This window comes from Barbatula barbatula, assembly GCF_947034865.1.
Source record: "Barbatula barbatula genome assembly, chromosome: 25".
Classification (NCBI taxonomy): domain Eukaryota; kingdom Metazoa; phylum Chordata; class Actinopteri; order Cypriniformes; family Nemacheilidae; genus Barbatula; species Barbatula barbatula.
The window spans coordinates 15,113,224-15,123,593 of record NC_136788.1 but is presented as its reverse complement, the minus strand read 5'-3'; positions in this window follow the sequence as shown (position 1 = coordinate 15,123,593).

Sequence of the window (10,370 nt, the reverse complement as noted above, 5' to 3'; positions counted from 1 at the left end):
GCATTTTTCCAGGTGCTCTGTGACCGCCCAGTTTTCACCATATGTTTTAATAAAGAGTGCATATGGAAGTATTGTGAATGATAATTGGATAAAAACCAATTGGTACATTGTTATAAAGCTATACAGTCGGTATGTAAAATCGATTCAAAATGTTTAGCTATATCAAATTTAGCGGCATCCAGCGGTGAGGTTGTGAATTGCAACCAATGGCTTACCCCACCACTACCATTCGAAGCACTACGGTGGCTGACACAGGACAGAGATGTTGTCACGTTTTAACTTTTTTGCCGAAGAGCATATTAACTCTGTAGAGTAGTTTGTCCATTTAGGGCTACTGTAGAAACCCCATGAGCAATTCCATGCAAGGGGACCCGCGGTGTTGGATGATAGAAATTGCTAATTCTAAGATAAAAACATGATGCTTCATTATGTTAGCTCTTTATACACCTCTGAACACATAGTTAGGTTTATTATATAGCATCTCTGCCAATAGATCCTCCAAAAATTACACATTGGACCTTTAAAATACAAGTTGGTTACAAGTTCAACATGTAGCCCAAACACAATATGGATTATAAAATCAAGCTTTGATTCTAGTATTCTAGAATTTGGATGTCAGTAGGTCTCTCATTTGGTGCCTGTGTGGTTCTGAGTGAAATGTCCTCCAGGAGTATCCTGATCCGAAGGTCCGCAGATCGTTACGAATGATAAATGACGGTCTTTTGTGCTTCTAAAGGAGCTGGAATGGCTCAACTCGCACTCTTTGGTGTGTCAGTCTCTCTGATTGGCAGGTCTTATCTCATGAGTGGGGGGGTGATGGCTGGACCGAGCCATTATTTGCACACTTTCAGCGCCGCCGGCCATGTACGGCCCTTAGTCCTTCGTCTTTACTTCCAGGACATTGATAAGGGTATTCAAACAGCAAAGATTCACTTTATACACAGATCCAGATTGTATCATAACATGTGAACTATGATATTCACGTTCTAAGCATTGAAATGCTTGCATTTTACCAGAACGTGTTTTTCTCTACGTTGTTTTTATATTCGGCTAATTTTCCCCAATGGCAGAATACGCTCCACATCACGTTTTCCTGAAAGGGTAAAAAATGGACTACTAGAACGAAAAATGGACTAGAAACGAGAGGAGAACAGGCCTTCCTTCATCACTTTCGTTCTCGATTAGCGCAAAAATCGAATCATTCCATTCTAACCACTTGGTCATGCAGAGAAAGAAGAAAAAACACTTTCCGTCCGTCATGCATGTGCGGTGGAGTTAAAGTCCTTCCACAAGCGTTTTCATTCTTTATGTTCACGCAGCAAACCTTCAGCGGCTCATACCATCTGCTGCTGAGCGCATCTCACGAACCCCTGAATCGCTGCATTCGTGATAAAATATTTGCTGATCCTATTAATCATTCAGATGAGATTTCGCAAAAAAATTGATGAATTTAGTTTTTAATGTTCGCAGGCGGTCTGAACCTGAGGAAGGCATTTTTTAAGTGCATGTGCTCATCTGTCACCAAACAGCATGTCTGAGAAGTGCCTAGCGCCCAGCGCATCTCGAGCTAGTCGTCAGAGAATTTTAAAAACCTGAACGAATGTAGACTCAATCGTCTGAATATTTTAGACATCAAAACTAATCTAAAAACCATCACCTAGGATTTCAAGATTAAAAAACGCAGCTAGACTCACTCATCTTTGAAATACGAATGGATTTCAAGTTAATTGTCGTAAGGCCTGTTCAGATCGGGGATGATAACTGTGTTATCATAAAAGTTTAAAAATCATTCGAAATAAATACAAGCGAGTAGCAAAGTCTGACCAAAAGATTTATGTCACAGGTAAATATCACAGGTATGCCGTTTGTTTCCATTTAAGAGTTACGGATTCCTCTAAATTCACACTAAATGGGAGACCTTGTTATGCTGCTGGCAGGATTTTTCACAGTGTACAATGTAGAAGAGATTTTCAAGTCTGAGGTCATCACATTAGAATCCCTTCATGAGGTTTTGAAGTGTTTAGACACTTCAGTCTGTTCTGTTCTGTCAGCTTTTTCTTGAATGAACATGTCCTCAAGGCCAGTTGGCACAGAAACACGTTTGATGAAAATGTAAAAATAAGAAATGTTACGGTTTTGTTCAAGATAGAATTAGTAAAATCTTGTGTCTTTCATTCATTGAATCTACGTGGGTCTGAGTTGGATGTGAACCGACCGCCATTCGGTTCTGTTCATGCATGTTTATAGTTTCCGTCCCACAATTGCAAAGTAATTGTAGAGAATTTGAAATAATCGTGCAAGAGAAGCTACCGGGTGGATGAACTGCTATTATAACTGATGAAATTGAAGGGATGGGTTCCCCCCAAATCTTAATTCAGTCATTATTTACTCACCCACATTTCAAACCTGTATGACTTTCTTTCCTTCTTAAACGAAATGGCGGTATCCATTGCCTTCTATTGAATGGACACAAGCCCAACGCAATTCAATTGTCATTGTTTGGGTACCAACAAAGTTCTTCTGCAGAAGTCCTACGGGTTTAAAATGACAAGAAGGTTAGTAAACCACGACAGAATTTTCATTTTTGGGTGAACCTTTCCCTTTAAATGCTTTCATCCTTATTCCCTTCAGATGCCATCATCATTTCATCGTAGCACATCACATTCCTTACTCTTATATGTCTCCAATACATTAAATCAGAGGATTTCAACCATTACTCTTTTCGTGATTCATCGGAGATGGTGAAATGGACGTTCGTCTCTGTGAGTGAGTTGTTTTGGTTGGGCTTGTTGAGGGCTTTTGATTCGTGTCACATTAGAGTTCATAACACCGTATTTACCTCCACAGAACAGGGAAACATTGTGTCTATTGTGAGCATCTCCAGAGCAGAATCTGATGTTCCATCTTCTGTGTCGATCAAATTGAAACTCCGGGTACATTCAATAGGCTGAAACGACAAATCATTCTCAGGTATGATTACAGTAACAAAAAGACAAATGTTGGTATGATGATTGTGATGTCTTCGGAGGTGGAGGTGTATTTTCTGTTTTGAACATTCTGAGAAAAGCTTCCTTAAAAGCTTTTAGAAATGAATCTAAATATACTCCTAAACGTGATTTGATGCTGCCTTAACTTGCTGTTTTTTTTCAGCCCTTAAAAGACCACGCGAAGGCCAGTTCAAATCAGCAAGCATCTTTAAGCTTAGCTTTAAGCTAATAGATAGATAGTGGTAGTGGGTGTGAAATTCACTCACAAGATCTTTGGAAAGGTGTCTCAGATCATATATGCCCTTTGCGAATGTAAACTGTGAAACTGCTGTCGAGGTGATTTCTGAATTTTTAGGAAAATCTCGAATGTGTCATTTTTCTCTTAAGCCGAATATGGCCAGGCTTGGGCTGCAGAGAGACTTCAATACAGGTGTGAATAGAAATACTTCACCCTATCGGTCATCTGTTGCTGTGGGATATGCTTTGCTATTGAAAGTTATTTCTGGGGGATAGATTATTTGTACATACTTATCTTGTAAATATCATAAATCAAAACCTGTCCTTGAACCAAGTCCTACCTTCCTACCTACCCTAAACAAAAGAGTTGGTGTTATATCACCGGCAAAGGATGTTTCTCCAGCATAATCATTTTGTTGTGCTGAATGCCACACGCCGCCCACCTTATTGAAAGTTCAATGATTTTACCCCTGGCTGTAGGTTTGCCCCGCCCACACAGCCTGGCAGCTGAATCATGTGACCCCTATACATACTGTATACAGTATATGCGTGTGTGCATTTATGCATAGACGGACAGACAGATAGACCTTACCACTTGTCTCCGTCCACGTCCCGATCTCTTCACCCTCCACGGTTCCATGCCCCGCCCGTCATCCCACCCCATTTACTTGCCCCTGGCACAGAGCTCCGCCTCGCCACACAGCTCGCTGGCAGGATTAAACTCTATTGTACGCAGAGCGTGAGCCGGCAATAGGCCTGTCAGCTTCCTGGAGCCAAGGGAATAATTACGCCTGGACTGATAGATGGCCGAAACTGCGAAAGAAGAATGGGGCAATTCTCATATGTGCCCTACCGCAAAATGCCGACAGCCATTAACCGGAATGATGGGGAATTAAATTCTCTGCTGTATTTTAAAAGGCTCTCATTTGCGGGGGAAAGGCGAAATATTGCACCCTGCCTCTCAATTCGGGGGCCTTTGAGTGACACTCAGCGGGTAGCAATCGCTCCCTCTGCGTGAGACGGGATACAGTCGGGCCATCGAAATGCTTGTAGGGCTGTTTAGTATTTAAAAGATATTGGGTCACATTGATCAGAGAGGATGTTTTGGGTTTAGATTAGGAGTAAAGAAAGAGTTCGGATACATGCACGATATTGGATTTGTTGTTAATGGGAAGTTTAGCTCATTTTATACCCTCTTCAAAGTGCTTTATAAATATCGATTGATATGATTTTATAATAGTAGCATTGAAATGAACGAGTCCTTTCTAGCAATCATCCAATATCCTGCGTTTCATCGTTTCAGTGGGGCTGATCAGAAAGCAATGTTTGTTGTGTTCTGCTATGAGATCGTCCTTCTCTATAAGGCATTAGATTAAACTCCTTTCCCATGAGGATTCTTGTCAAGTCGAGCAATAACTCAAAAGCTCATTAATTAGGCTTCCGTTTGATTGCTTTTCCAATATCCAGAGATCATGGTCTGGCTCTAAGCGCGCCACTCGACTTTTCAACTAAGCAAACAAGTAAATTTAGTCGGTAATTGCGTCTTTGATCTTGTTGTGGGTCATAGTTCATAACTGCGTTGGGGAAATAAAGAACAAAATGTTGAGAGTCAGAACCCTCTATTCAAACATTCAAAAGGTGCATGTGTTGAAATAGAAGAGTAGACAGTCGTCCTGTGTCATTTATGGAAGTTACGCTTAAAAAGGAAGGAATTTGGAAATGATCACGGCTTTTACACATCACAGCAATAAGGTCATATCAGCATCTTCTCAGCATCAGCAACTTGGCACCTGATATCGGGGTGAACTGTATGAAAAGGTTAACCAATCACAGCAGAGGACAGAAATGTTGAACGCTCACTTCCTTTAAGATTTGTTTGGCCATTTCCTGTAAGGTTTGGTGCTCTTTTCCTACTCATCATTTGGTTACGTTCCATACACGGCTTGGTTGGATTTGGCTTATTGCCATAGTTCTGTGGTTTGAAGCAGAATGAACTCTTTTCATTAAATTGTGATTTGGCAAGTGTTTTCGTGCTACAGTTTTTAATACCTGAAACTCCAAAGTATTTGAGTATTACAGTGAGATTTTCCAATATCGTTTTCCTTAATGAACACTTATGTATGAGATTTCATGCAAATGGAGGACACAGCCGATTTTTTGGTATTGCAAAAACCTTGAGTTTGTATGTAGGTAGTTGACATGTACTATTTTACTTTCGTACTAATAAGTCGACGTGTTCTGCAGTGTGGTGTGCTCTCTTCCATTTAAAACTTGGCCATGCAGTTTTTATGACCTCACTTCAAGAGACTACGTTTTGTACTTTAAAACTTTAATTTGTTACACCACAGGACCATTTTAGATGAACTGAAAAGGTGATTCGAACAGTCAAATACTATATAACACATACTTTTTACACATAAAGAACGAATTTTAATAAAAACGTCCATGGCAACATTGTTTATAAGCAGAACATGGATTGAAAGCTCTGAAATAGAAAATGACCTCGTCTGTAAACAGGATAGACGTAACGTCTAACGTTTGATAGATTGCAGACACACTTTGAGTCATGGAGAAGACATTTTCATGCAATAAACATTAGGAAACTCAACATCTACGTTATATCAAATCTGAAACTATTAAAAATACCCCAAATCCCAGTGCTGTAATACAGGAAGCGTTTTAATTACGTGTGCCGGTGGGATTTAGGGGGCGGTAAAGCCGCAACGGGAGATTCACTCTGAAGATGAAGGGTGGGCAAGATGGTCTCTCAGCATGTGTGCGGCTTTCGAATTAATTCCTGCAGTCGCACCTCCCGACCAATCGGAAACTCAATTGTGTGGCCGAAAGGAGACAAAAAGATGTTGTCAAGGGAGGCAATCAGACGCAGTGAAAGGTTCAAGGTAGAAAAATAATGAATCTCGATTTTTACATGTTGAGGTATTACAGCTGGTGTTGCTATGCAGCTTGTTCTGGGTGGTTGCATACTAACCTACATTAAAGCCCACCCCCAGGTCTGTGATATTTTTGTCCCCGGGTATGATTCAGGTCCCATATCTAATATCCAGCCAATAGCTTAGAAAAGCAATTGCACACCTTTGCTAGCCACATTTCAGCTATCATTTTTAAATATGCACGATGTATACTAATAAAAGATCCCAGGTGCGATCTCTTTAATATCTCAAATATTTCTCCTAGACATCAATTTGATGAAATGGGAGGAAAAAAAGACGTTGCGTAATTGTCCTGCGTCTGAAATAGTTTTGCTGAAAGAAAGACAAAGAAATCTCATGCATCTGTCATTAGATGTTTCACAAGAGATCTCAACGATGTTTAAACTGACCTCAGATTTGTCAAGTCTGCGATCAAAAGTCAATATTATTGATCTCCATATAAACCGAAATATTTCTCAACAAATTGTCTCATTTGTTTCTATATTTATTTCTCCTAGGCGATCTTAAGTTGATACTTAAATGAAACACAACTGAGTCCTCCATCAAATATACTATGTGTTTATTGTTTACAGTTCTTGATATATCCTCAAACATCCTCTGTTTTGTTTCTCTTGATATAGGTGTTTTTCCGCTCTGGGATCGTGCACGGAGGAGATATCAAGTCGGGAATGTGGAACCAGAAGGGGAGGAGTCAACAGCACGACTCCCTGTGAACCCGCCTCCATCCTAAAAGAGCCGAGAAGCATTTACTGCCTGTGAGTAGAATTCAGCCTCTCCTACACAGCAGATGATTTGTGTTTCTGTGATGTTATGTAAGTGCCGGCGGGGTATTTTTTCTCACCCCACTGCCGTTTCCCGCAGCTACACTTTAAATCATATTAAAGCCGATCTGCCAGATAGGAAATAGAGTTGATTTCAGAATAAAAGAGTTGTGGCGGGTCGACGGCAGATGAGCGAAGTTGACGTATGGAGGGCATCATCTTTAGGAGTTTACAGGGATCCATCAGAACCTCGGTGGGTCATAAGACACGTCCACACCTACGAGCCCAGCCAATACACAGTATAACAACACACCCACAGGCGCACCGTCTAGTTTAGTTTTGGCCTCAGACGTCACGTCCACAGCCCGCCTACAAGACAATCACAGACCGCCTGGTGTGTGTCGCACACAAAGAGCAAGAGGTTTCTCGAATGCTTTTTGGGAATTTTTTGCTTTTGCTTTGCTAGAGAGACTTTTTAACGAAAGTACAAACTACAGTAGAATCGCACGCTTTGTTTGAGGCCTTATGGTTTCACATCTCTAAAACATTTAAGATATAGTTCACCCAAATATAAAAATGTTGTATATTTATACAAAATGTATTATACCCTCATGTCAAACCTGTAGATGACTCTTTCATCTGTTCAACACAAAAGAAGATATTTTGAGAAATGTCTCAGTGGATTTTTGTGTCCACACAATGGAAGTCAATGTGGTCCAATGTTGTTTGGTTACGAACATTCTTCAAAACATCTTCTTTAGTGTTCTGAAGACAAAAAGAAAGTCAAACTGGTTTGACATTACATGAGGGTGAGAAAATAATCGCAGGATTTTCATTTGTGGGTTAACTGTCCCTTTAAGAAGAAAATCGTTTGGCAAAGCATCTACTACAATAAATGTTAACATTTGTGATGTTGTCTAAAAGTTATTAAATTGCAACGTATTTCTGAATGTCATAAAAATCTTGTGTTCACCAAACTCAATCCTAATGGGTAAAAGCCCGGCCACGCAAGACTAGATCCAATCCCACAGCTTCACTTGATGGACTTTTAGATCTGACATGCTGTAATATGTAATTGGTAGTCGAAAAGTTTGCTTTTATGTAGGGCAGTTTAAGCCCCTTTGTACCCGGCGCACCATAAGGTTAAAGAACCACCCAGAATAACACTGTTAATGAGCTTTGTATATTTTGGTTTGTCCATTACAAATGACGTCGTATGAATTCCAACCCATAAACCTGATTTGAAAGCTGTATCTGTATGGCAACAGCCCTCTCTCTCTTTCTCACTCGCCCCTCCTCTCTCACACTCTTTCTCCATCATTTATCGAGGTTGTGTGGAGAGAAAACCAGCCTGCAGTTAAATTGACGGACTGTATTTCACATGACTGAAGACAAATGACACAGTAGATTCTGCATGTGTGAATCTCTCACAAAAACGGGAAAACACAGCGGCTCAATTTCCCTCCGTTTTTTGTGGACGCCTTCCATTTTCTGTCATCCGTTTTTTGGCAGATCGTAGATATTTACATATCTCTTATAGTTTGGAGTCTTACACATCTCCCATAATTCTCCTCCACATGGCCGCAAGTAAAACCGCGTCACAGCAGGTGAAGTTTCTCTTCAAGTTCATAATCTAAAATCAGTTAAAGAGGGACTGTTAATAAATTCCTTCTCAGCCTCCAGTAGAAAATGACTCATGTAAACTCTAAACATTTGTATATATTGTGACTCTTAAACACTTTTTCGTTAATTCTATTTAGACTGATTGGGTTAAAAACCAATCCATACCAGAGGGGTTTCGTTTTTCTTTCACGCCAGTATAGTGACAATTTAACACGGTTAGGATCTATTTCACCTCCAGATATTTTAACTTAGATGTAATGATTTGACATTACAATACTCTAACTAGTGTGAATAGATTCACTGAAGAGAGTTAGAAATAATTTGTGACAATTGCATCAATAACAATGTTGAGAATGCATCAAAATAAAAGTTTCGTGTAACTCAAGTTAAGAAGAAACACGGCACGTCCAATAGCTTAGAAAACTATAAGCATACTTCCACACTAGGAAAATGACAACGGTGGTAAAAAGTGCCCCGGAACTGTTTCCCTTATACATTCTTCAAAATATCCTTCTCTGTATTCATCTGAACAAATACATTTATACAGATTTGGAACAACTTGAGGGCGAGGAAATGATGACAGAATTTTCAATCAAATGACTCCGATTGGTCAATAAATGTCTTCCGAAGCACGTGTGATATTTAGTGATCATTTAGCGCTCTATACATTGCAACATTCCGATTAATGCAGTATAAGTTCAAATATGGCGGCACGTCAGCAATATCAAGATGAAATATGCATAAGACTGACTAGTTCTGACTACAACCTAGGTTCCTTGTTCATGTTCAGGGGTTGCGATTTGATTCTTTCGTCGACTCTCATTTACATCAAAATAAGATGAACAGCTTTTATGAAGAGCATCATTTCAACCACATGTGCCGAATACATGGTGCTGATGCATGCTGGGAAACACTGTGGATCTTTGTTTTTGATTGTGATTGTTATAAGCACCCCAGACACGCTGCTTGACTCGGTATGTGTTTAGTGTGTCTTTGTGTGACTGAAGAAAAGAGTAAAGGTTGAGAATCTGAGCAATACTTTTGTGAATATTCATACAATGTCTGAATATTCATGTTCATGAATCAATGCATGTTTAATGAGATAAAAAATACTGTTTATACACGCTCGCAGTAGATTCTACTGTAATCTGAGTGGCCTGTTCTGTTGAATGGCTTCTGCTGAGATATAAAACCATCAGAAGTGTAAAAATGGATTTCTGCGAGCGTGTGTGTTGGAGAAAGATTTGCAGTAATCTGCGTTTAAGAGTGGGGGACTCGGCAAGGTCAGTCGTTCGACATTTTCTCCGTCGCTGAGGGGGCTGTTGGGAAGGAAATTTTAAGACAGCAGTGGAAGGGATGGAATGGGAGATTATGGCATGTGTGCGACTCTTGGGGGTGTAATGTGAGGCTGGAAACCATGTGACCAGACCTCTTAGAGAACTTATCCCAATCCAATAATTGGGCAGAATGCTGAAGCGAGTTTTGTTTAACAATAACACACAATACGATTGGAAAAATAGTTCATGTTACTTTGTGCATTGAAGTGTTAAACGTTTCAGTTTTGTTTTTAAAGAATGTATTAAAATATTGACACATACCAAGATTGACAAATGCTGTTGAAGTATTGATCATTGTTGGCTTATATTGTTAAGCTAAACAACCTTATTGTAAAGGGTTACCTGTAACTGGCTCAGATCTCCTAAAAGTTCAGTAATCTGAGAATTATTGACGTGCAGAACAAATATAAAGACATTCATGTGAATAGTCCAGACGAGGCAAGTTTTTAAAAAGTATTATTGAGTTCATATCAA